Raw genomic sequence first — 13345 nt, forward strand, 5'->3', positions numbered from 1 at the left:
ATACATTAAATTTCCAAAAGGAAGGAAAGAGAGCATAGTGAAAAAAATACTGAACCAAAGCAAAACCAAAACCCAGCTGGGCAAACTCCAAACTCAGTGCTCTTCAGATCTCCAAATCCTTTCAGCTTTATTGACTGAAACATACTTCTTCTTTTATTTTTCTTTATAATTTTTTTTATTTAAATTTGAAACAAGCTTGTTTTACATGCCAATTCCAGTTCCTTCACCCTCTACTCCTTCCCTGACTCCTACCAACCCCCATCCCATCCCCTTTCTGCTCCCCAGGGAGGATGAGGCCTTCCATGGGGAATCTTCAAAGTTTGTCATAACACTTGGATCAGGGCCCAGGCTCTCACCCATGTGTCTAGGTTGAGGGAGTATTCCTCTATGTGGGATGGGCTCCCAAAGTCCATTCACATATTAGGGATAAATACTGATCCACTACCAGAGGCCCCATAGGCTGCCCAGTCCTCCTAATGAACACCCACATTCAGAGGGTCTGGGTCAGTCCTAGGCTGGTTTCTCAGCTATCAGACTAGGGTCCATGAGCTCCCCCTTGTTCAGGTCAGCTGATTCTGTGGGTTTCTTGTTGATCCGTTTGCTCATCACTCCTCCCTCTCTGTAACTGGATTCCAGGAGTATTTAGCTGTGAGTGTCTGCTTCTGTTTCCATCAGCTACTAGATGAAGACTAAAACATGGCATACAAGGTAGTCATCAATCTGATTATCTGGGAAGGACATTTAAGGTAGCCTCTCTCTCCACTATTGCTTAGATTGTTAGTTGAGGTCACTCTGGATTCTGAAACATACTTCTTTCTCAAGGGCTGGTTCCACTCACTATTAGCATCTTTCCTTGGCAAGTATCTCACAACTCCGGCGTCTCCAACATTTTGGGATTTCCGAGGTAATCAAGGCTTCAGCTTCACAGCTTCAGGCAATGGCCCCTGTAGCCCTCCAATCCAGGACACCACAGACACACTCCTGACCTCAGGGGCTTTCCTCAGTCATAGAGAGGGATTCCATAATTCTTTTTGTCTATCCTTCATTCTAAAATCAGAACACATGGCCAAAACTGACAAGTTTTTCTCTTTTTAGAGCTGCAACATAGCCCCTTCTTTCAATTACATCTTCATTAGCGTTATACTTTCAATGATTTCCTTCACTGTCTAAATTTGGCTCTCCATAAACCAGACTGACCTTGAACTCAGAGGTCTGCTTGCCTCTTCTCCTAGGATTAAAGGCATGTGCCACCACATCCAGGCCTAAACTTTTCTTTAATTCTTTTTCAGGGTCTTGCTATGAGGTCACTATTCCATTCCATTCCATTCATACTTACTCTTTGCTTTAAATCTATTGTATCTCCTTGAGCACCGAACTTCACTTCTTGGTATTCCTTTCCTTCTCAAACTGTATATTTTGTGTTTTTCCTTTCTCAGCTTGCTTGTTCCTTTTCAGTATAGATCTGCATACATCCCAAAGTCTACCTTCTTACAAAAAAAAGGGGGGGGGCAGGTCTATCACAGCAATACTCCAGTTCCTGGTAGGGTCTCAATTGCTATAGAGAGACATGATGAACAGGGAAACTCTTACAAAGAAAAACATTTCACTGGGGCTGGCTTACAGGTTCACAGAAGTTTAGCCCATTATCATCATGACATGAAGCATGGTGGCACACAGGCAGATATGGTGCTGGAAGAGGGGCTGGGAGTTCAGAGTTCAGTCAGTAGGAAGAGAGAGAGTTACTTGGCCTGGCTTCTGAAACCTCAAAGCCCACCCCCAGTGACACACTTTCTCCAATAAGACCATAACCACTCCAACAAGATCATAAATCCTAATCCTTTCAATAATGCCACTCTTTATGAGCCTATAAGGGCTATTCTTATTCAAACTACCAGACATGTTCTCTGCCCTTTTTCACAGTTGTTGAGTTCAACCAAGTATAATGGACTGACTTTCCTCCCTTACTCTTTCATTATTCGTTTGTTTTGTTTAAACTATGAGTTTCCAAGGAATGAGCATTAATCTAAGTTTCTCACAAAGGTCTTTTTTTTTTTTTTTTTTTTTTTTTTTTTGAGGAAATAATACCTTAATTATTCTTGATACGTATTAGTGTTTAATGCCTCAGGAAAAGTTTGGAACAGAGAAAGTTGTCATAAAAGTTCACTCTGCATCTCTGAATGAATCAGGAGCCAAACAGATAAATAAGGACACACGGCATTGGCATCCACATGTTAGTCTGACCTGGAGCACTGCTCATAGCTATCAGGGTGCCAGACTAAGAAGATCCCCAACTGTCATACACAGATTTTTCAGAATAAAGGGTATTGAAATCCTAGCTCCCTCCCTTTGGACCTAGAGAGAGGGGGAGGGGAGAGAAAGGAGGGCAGAGGGGAGAAGTGTGTAGGGAAGGGGAGTAGGGGAGAAGAGAAAAACAAAGAAAAAAAGACAAGTTTATTCATCCATTTATTTATTTTAGAAATCCACCTCTACTGTTCTCTGTTTATAAAATAGGATAAATCACTACCAGCATCAAGCTGCAAATGGATCATCAATAGATTCCTAACATTTAGGATACGGAGAAATCCTATGCCTGATTCATTCCAGAAGTCTTGGCCATCAATCAGTTCTAAATACACACAAAGCCATTATAGCCTAAATCCTGTCAGGTCCCATGGAAAAAAAAAATGGGACAAAGTTGAGTATGTTCTTCCTAACTCTTATTAGATGTCTATGCTCACTGTATAGCTTGCTATATAATTGGAAATAATAATCAGAATCTTCTCAGTAATAATTTGGACATGATTCACAACCCTCTATTACCTGACCAAAAAAATATTTAAAAAATTAAAAATTAATAAAATTATCCTTTCTACTTCATTAGAATTTATATTTCTGTACATTTCAATTTGCCTTGGTTTGCAAATTGATTCTTCAAATATCAGTTTCCTCTCGCTTGTTATTTCCTAGATTCTTTTTTCTAGACTGAAAATTGTAGTATTTTTAGACAAATTCTATGCTTTCAATTTTTAAAATAAGCACCATGCTATGAATTTGTCTTTGGGTAAACTGTGAAAAGACCTGCTAGCATGCTTAAAGATGCTACTGCTTTGTCCTCCCATGACACTATTTTCATCTAGAAAAATTATGTGGAACGCTGAGTAAAATTAGATGACTAGAATAATACCTGTATGTGCCTTCCTTTCTATTTCCTCCATTAACAAAAGATAAAAAATGTCATTTAAATTTCTTCCTACCTCCTGAGTCATTTAGTAAGACAGATCATACATTTCTGTCTCTCTATTTTGGTAAAGGGAGCAATGATGGTCTAATTAGTAATTTGAAAAGAGCAGAATAGAAGAAACCCACATACTTCCAAAGAACTGCAGAAAATAAACGGATTCTTAAAAGTGGTGGTGAGTAAAGGTGACTTTCAGAGTTTGATACTGGTGTGGGTGGTTCAAGAAAAGGGGAGAGACAAGTAGAGAAAAAATGATTCAAGTGAAATCATCAACACTTATTACCAAACCCACCACCATACAGATACACATATATGTACACACTTACTAACACGTATACACATAAATGTATGCACACACGTACACATACATGAACACACAAGCAAATGCACACATACACACTCTGTATGATAGGTGGGCTGTCACACCCATCTTAGGACAACTTCACAGAGCATCTCCCGGATTTTAAAAAATATATATATCATTAACTTATCACAGAGTGCAAAAATGAAGTTTACTGCTGAATGAGTTTTGAGAAATGTTTGCACCCAGGACAGCAACATCCTAACTCATATTCAGAACATTTCTGATACTTCAGAAGTTTTTTAGCTCCTCCCGCTGTCAATCAGTACCCTCCTATAGTAGTTAATCGCATGACACAGCACCCCTATCTCTAGCCAAAGATTATTGTGGATACTTCTGTGAAGGTGCTTTTAGGTGAGAATTTCGCTTCCAGATTGTTCTTAATGTGAAATGAAGGCCTGACCAGATCAAAAGTGTGACTTCACAGAGACATAAATACTTTTAATATACTACCTTCTGCAGGGCTCATCCTGTTTCTGCCAACAACTGGCCAACAACTGCCATTGGACTTTGGCTACATCTTTCTTCCCATCAGATTTTTGACTTGCCAGACCTCCATATTAACTGCATTTTAAGCAACTGGCTTCTGGCTTAAGAAAAGCAGATGCCATAGGTTCTGTTTCTCTAAAGAAACCCTCCCATTCTACAACCTCTGGTTAATCTAATACACCACTGCCAAATAGCTTTCTTATTATAATTTCCCTTAAAAATAGTATCATCTCACCTAATGCTAAAATGTGTTTCAAAAAAAAAATCACTGGAATACTGACTCTGTTGTGATATTTAAATTACATTTGCTGTCTTTAAACTCAGGTTTATGAGAGTATTTTACAGGAAAAATCACTACTTCAGGGATATGGTTAGATAGATCTTCTGTTAAAACATATATTGCACTGAACTCCTTACTATGAGCAATGCAAAAGGTATTTCCAACAGCTCCAAGAGTTTATGAGGGTCTTTGTGGTCAATCTTCTCTTCCTACTTGCTTTCAGTCCCTGACAACCACCAATGATCCTATAGCCTCTTTTCCAGAATGTAGTATGGAATTGTGCCCTTGTGTCCTGTACAGCCCTTTCCATTGGCTTTTTTATTCCTTTCACTTAGCATACTGATTTTGAAATTTAACTGTGATCACAGGTGTACACACCTCCTTTCTACTTATGAACTGCCAAAAATCCCACCTTATAGATAACACCAGATTGATTTTCCACTTGTGCCTAACATCTTATTTTATTTCATCTTATTTTAATGTTTTACTTAGTACAGGGGGAAGCTGCCAGGGTGTAAGTATGGAGGAGAGAGAACAACTTGGAGAGGCTGGAGATTAAACTCAAGTCATCAGGCTTACCATCCCAGTTATTTCACTGGCCCTGCCTAATAAGTTTGAGGTATTTGAAATATTTCTATCTGGGGTAATTAATTATGAGCGAAACTCTTTTTTTTTTTTTTTTTTTTAGAGATGGGTTTCCATCTGGTTTGTTTAAATGCCTGGGAGTAGAGTAAGCATAAACATCACTACGTAAGACATGATCAAACTACACTGCAAATGGCAATGCCATTTTCCATTTTTAGTAGCAAAGTATGAGTGCCCCAGGTGCTTGGCATCCTTAGTAGAGCCAAGTAGTGCCACAGTTTTAAGAGCCATCCCTATAGATTCAGGGTGGTGCTCAGTGAGTAAAGCGTTTGTCATGCAAAAATGACCATCTGAATTATTTGGGTCCCCAACACCTTTGTAAGATGTCAGGCATGCTACAGTGCATCTGTGATCCCAATTGTATGGAGGCAGAAACAGAAGGGGCTTTCTGGCTAAGAGTCCAGCCAGATCAGTAAACTCCAGAGACAGTGAAAGGTGAAAGACGCTGCCTCAAAAAATGAGGTGGGTAGCAACTGAGGGAAACACCTAACATCAACTACTGACTTCTGTGTGCAGACAGTTGTGCACAAACAGACACTTAGACAGGCACACACACACATATCTAAAGGTTACATTCAGCTAAAACACTGAGGTCTTTTTTGTGTATTTTCTGATACCAAGGTGGCTAGCCTCCAAGATAAACCCCAAGTGATCCCATGATTCACACCCCTATGTGGTTCCCTCTGAAATTATAACTATTAGGATATCATAGAAATTTTCCGAGATTAAGTCATGAAAGTATTACTGTTGTCTCCCTAATCTCTCTTGGCTTGCTCATTTTGATGGTAGCTGCCATGCTATGAAGACATTCCCATAACCCCATAGGGGAACTGAAGAATGCTGGCCTCCAACATTAGCCAATACTGGCTTGTGTAGGCATGTGAGTGAATAGTCTGGAAGTCAAATCCTGAAGTTCCAACTACTAGTTCGGAGTCTTTAGCCTTGATCACCTTCTTGACTACATCTTCAATGGAAACCAGGATCACTCAACTAAGATGTTCTTGAGGCCTGAGCTATGAATAGTATGAGATAATAAGTGTGTGTAGTTACAGTTATTCTGGGCAACTTTTATGGTTAGAGTACTATGTAATAGCCAGCACTCAGGAGACAGAGGCAGGTGGATCTCTGTGAGTTCGAGGCCAGCCTGGTCTACAAAAGCTAGTTCCAGGACAGCCTCCAAAACCACAGAGAACCCCTGTCTCAAGAAAAAAAAAAGATTATTATGTAATAATAGACAACACAAAATCCATATATTCTCTTCTGGAAATTGTTCAAATAAAATCTTGTCAATGAGACTTGTTTTAGAATCACTATGGAAACAAACTTCTGAGCATGTTTATGAAGGTGTTTCTAGAAAAATTTAACTGAGAAGGAAAGACCCACCTTGAGTATGTACAGCACCATCCTATGGGGTCCGTGGGTCCTTTCTAAAGTAAATGAAGCGAGGGCAAGCTCCTTTCCATCACATGCCTGTGTTTCCTGAACAAGGACAACATGACCAGCTGCCTATGACCACAATGCTGTCTCTATCACAATAGACTGTAACCTGGAATCATCAGACAAAATAAACTCTTCATTCCTTAAGCTATTTGTTTTTGTTAGGTAGACAGACTTACTAGAAGCTTTAGAGATCACAGTGTGAACCCCTGCCTCTTACTTGGCTTTACCGCTTATCTTGTTTCCCCTTCAAAGGGAAGTTTTAAAATTCACCCTCCTTAAGATTTAAAATATTATATAAAAAAGCTTTGTGGAAGCCCATTAAGGGAAAGGTACTTACTTCCTTCTGGAATCTGAAATCTGAGCTTTACTTCTGGCCCTAGAGGGAAACAACATTCTGATCTGTTCTATCTTAGTTAGGATTTCTATTGCCTTGAAGAAACACCATAACCACAGTAACTCTTAGAAAGGAAAATGTTTAATTGGGGCTGGCTACAGTTCAGAGGTTAAGTCAGTTGCTATCATCATGCTATCAGCATGGTGGCATTCGGGTAGACATGGCGTTGGAGAGGTAGCTGAGAGTTCTACCTCTGGATCAGCAGGCAACAGGAGGAGAGAGGGAACTGGGCCTGGCTTGGGCTTCTGAAGTGACACACTTCAATAAACAAGGCCACACCTACTCTAACAAGGCCACAGTTTCCAGCAGTGCCACTCCCTATGAGCCTATTTTCATTCAAACCACTACATGCTCCAAAACTTAAAATGTTACATACATACATACTGTTGCATACAATCTCCCTCCTTAAGAGTTAATGCAACTGAGTCTGTCAATCTCCCATCTAGGAGACCATCCCACTGGAACCATGATTCACCTGGAAACAGGCTAATGAGATAGGGTAAGTAATTATCTCCTTAAAGAGACAAGTGCTTGCACCTCCAACAGTCCCTCCCCGGGCAATTGCTTGTGAATCTTCACCACTAAGCATGACTGCTTCTTTCTGAGATCTAACTCAAAAGTGTAACTTTTATTTTCTTTCTGTGCTCTTGATTTCCTCCCATTTTTGTTTGTTTGTTTGTTTGTTTGTTTGTTTTGCTTTGTTTTGCTTTTAGTGTGAAAAGAAGCATCATCTGTGGCCATGGCAGCCAGGACAGTGTTAAAGTAAACATGGCAAGCAAACATCTGCAAATTGTCTTTACCTTCAGATGTAGGCATCAGACTTTGACCATTAAGTTCTTAGCTGTAGGCTCTCCACAGGTAGAGAGGAAAATTCCTTCTGTACCTAATGTACTGAGAACTCTTTCAGAACAAATGCTCAATTTTATTTCATTCCTTTACTGAATGTAATCACTGGATAGTATTCTGATTGTGTTTGGTATTCTTGATTTAGGAACTTGAATTGATGCTTGTTTGTTTGTTTGTTTGTTTGTTTGTTTTGGACTCTAGTGACCCACCTGTCTTGAAACTTCTCCACAGCAGAATTTTGCCTTCCATTTCCAGGTTCTGTACTCTTCTTCTGGCTGAGGCTTGCCCACTGACATGCAAGGCTCTTTTCCACTCACTTCCAGGGAGGCTCTCTCCTTTTGAGGTCCATCCGGTTTTACTTCCATCTCCTCTATGGAGCTTCTTCTCTTATCTCCTGATATTTTAGACATAAATGGTCTCCTAATCTACTTTGAGCAGAAATTGACAGAGGGTGGATAAAACAAACACCCATCCGCCCAAAATGAGAGGACTACAGAGGCAGGGGAGAATATTTGGTGCCACAGTGGACATTTTCTCCCAGAACAGTATAGGGGACAGCTTTCTACAGTTGTAAGGGGATTACAGTTGCATTTTATTTATAATCACGGAGGAGCCTCCTCCCACTCTTCCTGTTCAAGGACAATTCTGAAACACTGTGATCATTATTTTTTTTCTTTCTGTTTTACTGCAAAAGATAAAAAGAATCTCCTGTTTGTTCCAAAATCATTTACAAAAATATGTATTTGAAAATAAGTTAAAATGTTACAATTATTTACTTCAAATACTCTGCAGCCTCTTGTATAGAGATCTTTGCTAAGCATAAGCAAGATTTAAAATAAAATCTATTTGTTGTCTCTGAATTTCAGTTATTTACAGTGTTCCAAATACTTTTATACTTGTGTTGAATCCATTCCTTTGTAGTCTTCTGCTCCAAAACCACACTCACTCTGTCTATCCATGGAAACATGCTACTCAGTTAAGTACTAAAATGTTTGGTCTATAAATACATAAATATCATTAAGTATAGCCCACAGTTTGTTAAAATCATTTTGCACATTTTCTCCTACTGCTTGTTGAGAAGATCCCCCTAAAACACAACAAACCAGTTTTCATTAAAACTTAAAAATAAAAAGCACCTTGGTCAAGCAAGCTCTGAGAATTAAAACAATATGCAAAACTGATCAGGACAGCTTTGGCACAGCGGGGGTTTCCTGTAGTGAAGCTGGCAGTGCTTAGGAGGTGTCCTGTAACCTATGCTTTTGGGCTTTTGCCTTAATAACAGCCTCCTGGATATAAAACTTCAAATATCTAAGTAGCTCCTTTCAAAATTTGTTTGTTGTAGTGTGTAGATATACTAGAGTTACCGCCTGGGAGAGCAAAACTTGCCCAATGTTGATTCAGAACAATTTCAACCCTCCAATCAGCATCTTAAGTCACAGCGGTAAAACTTTGGTGATTTCCATGATCCAAGATGAAAAACAAATAATAAAGTCTTATACTGTAAGTAAGAATGGGGATTTTTCTCTCTTGTTATGGAACTCAGCAAACTCAAGTTCAGCTGGAATTTAACAACACTGAATACCCAGAATCAAGTGTATACCTTGAACAGAAAATGTGGGTTAGTTGCAACAGGGATTATAGGATAGGATACATTATGAATCCCAATTTTATACTACTTGCAATCAAAATTTTTGTGAGTCTTAATTCTACCTTGAGAGATTCTGGAGCCATCTGCCTGAAGAAAAACAAACCTGTGTGTTCCCTTTTCCTCAGTCCTCCGAGTATCTGAATTTTGGCATGTTTTCTTAGTTTATCCTTGTCAACATTAAGTAAATAATTTATCAGTCCTGGGGACGATATGGTGGTAGAAGAATAAACACCATAATACAGTTTACAATAGGGATGCTTTTAAAGCATACAGCTGTGTGTAGGGCTTCCTTCGGTGACCACTTATAAATCATCCCTAAAAAACAGTAAGGACAATCCATAGCATTGGAGCCAATAGTATATATGAGAAAAACCCTACAGAAGAGGATAGCCTTGCCATCTCTGCTAAGCCCCCCTTGCTTTAGCACACTTTAGAATTAGTCTCCACCACACACAGAAGGCTAGGTTCAGCATGGTCTCTGTCTATATCCTCCTCTTTCTGAGGTGTTTGCTATATTTATTACCTGAGAGGATTCAGTCCTCATCATAAAAATGGGGAGAACAAATAGACTTGAAAACACTCACAAGAAACATCAAGTATAAATAGTAAGTATGAAAGTGTCTTGTGAGACACAGGAGAAACAGTGTTAAACACAGATGCAAGTTAGTGGTCTGTGAGATATGTCAGACCTAAGTTTTAAACAAAGATGGGGATGCACAGTGCAAAAGACATAGTAAATGTTAATGAGACACGAGATCCAAAGACAATATCTCTGAAAAACTGAGTATTTGTGAGATATTAGATTGTTCCCACCTATGTGTTACATCCATAGAATCCACAGCTTCCCAATAAGCTAAAAGGGAGATCCCAGTCTGATTCTGTATTTCCTCCAAAACTCCAAAATCCATTGGTTCTGGTGCTTCCCATATTTTTGGGTTCCTTGGTCACCCTCAGTTCTGTCTATATAATCATACAGAAAACTGGAAGAGGTAAAATTCAGAGATGAAGATAAGACACAGAAACATTATGTGAGAGAATTATTTTAGTGTGGTCCTTCTAACCCTACATTCTGTCTTCATCCACCCTTTGTATCGATCTTGATCTCACTGTTTTACACTGGCTCAATGCACTTCAAAGATTTTAGTTTACTCTCTGCATTGTTCTGCTCTGTGACTTCATGGATAGCTCACCTGGTTGTACACTTAGAGACTACCTTTCCATCAAGGTCATTTCCCTGTGTTGCCCCTATGCATCCAAAGTGTCAACTCTGCCTTGATGCTCTTGTTGCAGCAGAAAAATGGCTGATGTGTTGGAATTCCTGCAATCCCCAGATGCTGCTACTGACTGTCACACTATCTTAGTTATTGTGAAGAAATACCATGGCCATGGCAACTCTTATAAACATTTAACTGCAGTGGCTTGATTACAGTTCATAGGTTTAGTCCATTGTTGTCATGGCAGGAAGCATGCAGACAGAAGTACTGCAGAAGGAACTGAGTGTTCTTACATCCTGATTTACAGGCAACAGGAAGTTGTCTGAATGTGACCCTGAGAGAAACTTGAGGAAAGGAGACCTTAAAGGCCACCACCAAGTGACACTCCTCCTCCAACAAGGTCATACCTTTTAACAGTACCACTTCCTTTGGGGAGCATTTTTTTTAAAATCACTATACACATACTTGGGACCTCTCACTCAAAATCTAAGCCAAAGTACCTCCCCACATCTGTGTGTAGGTGGAATTTTCCTGCCCTAACTGCCTGCTCCCAAAAAACAAGCAGCCACTTCCCAAATTACCACAGAGAAACTAAATATTAATTACAAATGTTCAGTCAATAGCTCAGGCTTATTACTAACTAGTTCTTACAACTTAAATTAACCCATGTCTATTAGTCTACATTCTGCCATGTGGATCATGGCTTTACCTGTCCTCCAGTATGTCCTGCTCCCTCTGTAGCTCCTGGCATCTCCTGACTCAACCCTTCTCCTTCCCATTCTCCTCAGCTTGATTGTTGCACCTAACTTTATCCTGACTTGCTGGAGATCACATATACACAGTGTACAGAAGAATTATTCCAATGCATTTCTCTCTTTTTTGTATAATTAAAAAGGAAGGTTTTAACCTTAACACAGTAAAATTATATATAACAAAATAGTTATTAAGTAATAATTACAGATGCAATATCCAGTCCATTTATATTTGACATAATTAGAGAAAATATTCTATTATTTATCGTTGTGAGTCTAAAGTTTTATACGTAATTTACCATTTATCATAACTAAGGAAAACTATAACTATCTTAGTCTTCAATGTATCAAAGACCCCAGAAGGATAAAATGTTACCTAATGACAAGGATACCAGGCTTCCGGGACAGACACCCAGCATTCTGCTGTAATGTTGGGACATCCAACTCTGGCCTACTGGTCTACCATATCTGACAGACTTTCTTGAGAAGCATCTTGCCTTGGCAAAGTTTGACAGTCACTTTCTTTTGTGTTCTGCTTGTCCAATTTGAACAGCATTTTGTCAGCAGTTGAGGCAAAGGCAGTTTCTTCCCAATAGCTAACTTTTGCCACAAAGAATTAAACTTCATGTGTATCTTCTTTAATACCCATCATCTTCTCTGAAGTAGAATGGTGCAGCTAGGAGCAGACATGTCTCATTGTCATAAAAAATACATTATTAAAGCATCTTACTGTAGATCTCTGATGTTTTTGAAGACTACCTGTCTATCTAAACTATGTATTTGTTTGACCTTGGAAACAAACATAATGTGACTACAAGTTTGATTGTAATAGGTGACTATTTACCTGCATTTCTTTACTGTGAAATAATCCTTCTACATACTGTGAATATGTATTACTTTCATTGGTTAATAACGAAGCTGACTGACCTATAGCAAGGTAGGATAAAGTTGGATGGGACAATGAAACTGAGGAGGATGGAAAGGAAAGGGTGGAGTCAGGAGATACCAGGCAGCCATCAAGGATGCAGGATATATAGAAAATGAGGTAACAAGCCATGAGCCAAGTTGCAAAGCATAGATAAGAAATATGGGTTAATTTAAGTATGAGAGTTAGCAAGTAAAAAGTCTAAGCAATTGGCTGAGCATTTATAATTAACATAAGCCTCTATGTGGTAATTTGATATCAGCTCCCAGGGCAAGAAAACACCACCTACATATGTGACTTTTTTTTTTTATAAAGAGGCCAATTTTCTTACAGAATCCATCAGGTTTTGATGCTCTTTGGCTATGAACCTTTCATTTTACTATCTTGTTTATGCAGAATTATTTTTGTCCATCTTTTTACTTGTTTTGCAGTTATAAAATTGTTATTAGAATTCGTTAGCCCTGAAATGAAGTAATACAACAAAAATGCACAATTATCTTCATTCTATATTTTAATCAATATCACTTATTGGATTCAAGTAGTTTATCAGAAGGAAATGCATGAGCTCAGCAAAGGGAAGCCACACAAAGCAGGTGATTCTGGCATACTTAATTTTTCTAAGTAAACCTCGATTGAGAAAAAAATTTCTCTGTTAGGAAAAAGAGACAATTACAGTCACAGGTAGGCTTGTTTTACAGGTTTCTTTTTAATGTGGTAGATATATAAAACATGAACTCTGGGCATAAAGCATCAGTCCTCACCCTGTGGGGTGCAATTCCTTTGTGGGAGGTTAGGGTTACATGACCCTTTCACAGGGGTCAAATATCAGATATCCTGTGTATCAGCTATTTACACTATTATTCATTACAGTAGCAAAATTACAGCTATGAAGTAGCAATGAAAATAATTTATGGTCAGGGAGTCACCACAACATGAGGAACTGTATTAAATGGTTGCAGCATTAGGCAAATTAAGACCCACTGACTTAGAGGAGTAAATGCTCTGCCCATCTGAACAATAAATGTAACTACAGAGTCCTTCCTGTGTATACCAACTTAAAACTTCTTGCATGAAATAAACTCATGATGGATCCCAAATCTTTCCTCTTTACTG

This window comes from Phodopus roborovskii, unplaced genomic scaffold, assembly GCF_943737965.1.
Source record: "Phodopus roborovskii unplaced genomic scaffold, PHOROB, whole genome shotgun sequence".
Taxonomy (NCBI): domain Eukaryota; kingdom Metazoa; phylum Chordata; class Mammalia; order Rodentia; family Cricetidae; genus Phodopus; species Phodopus roborovskii.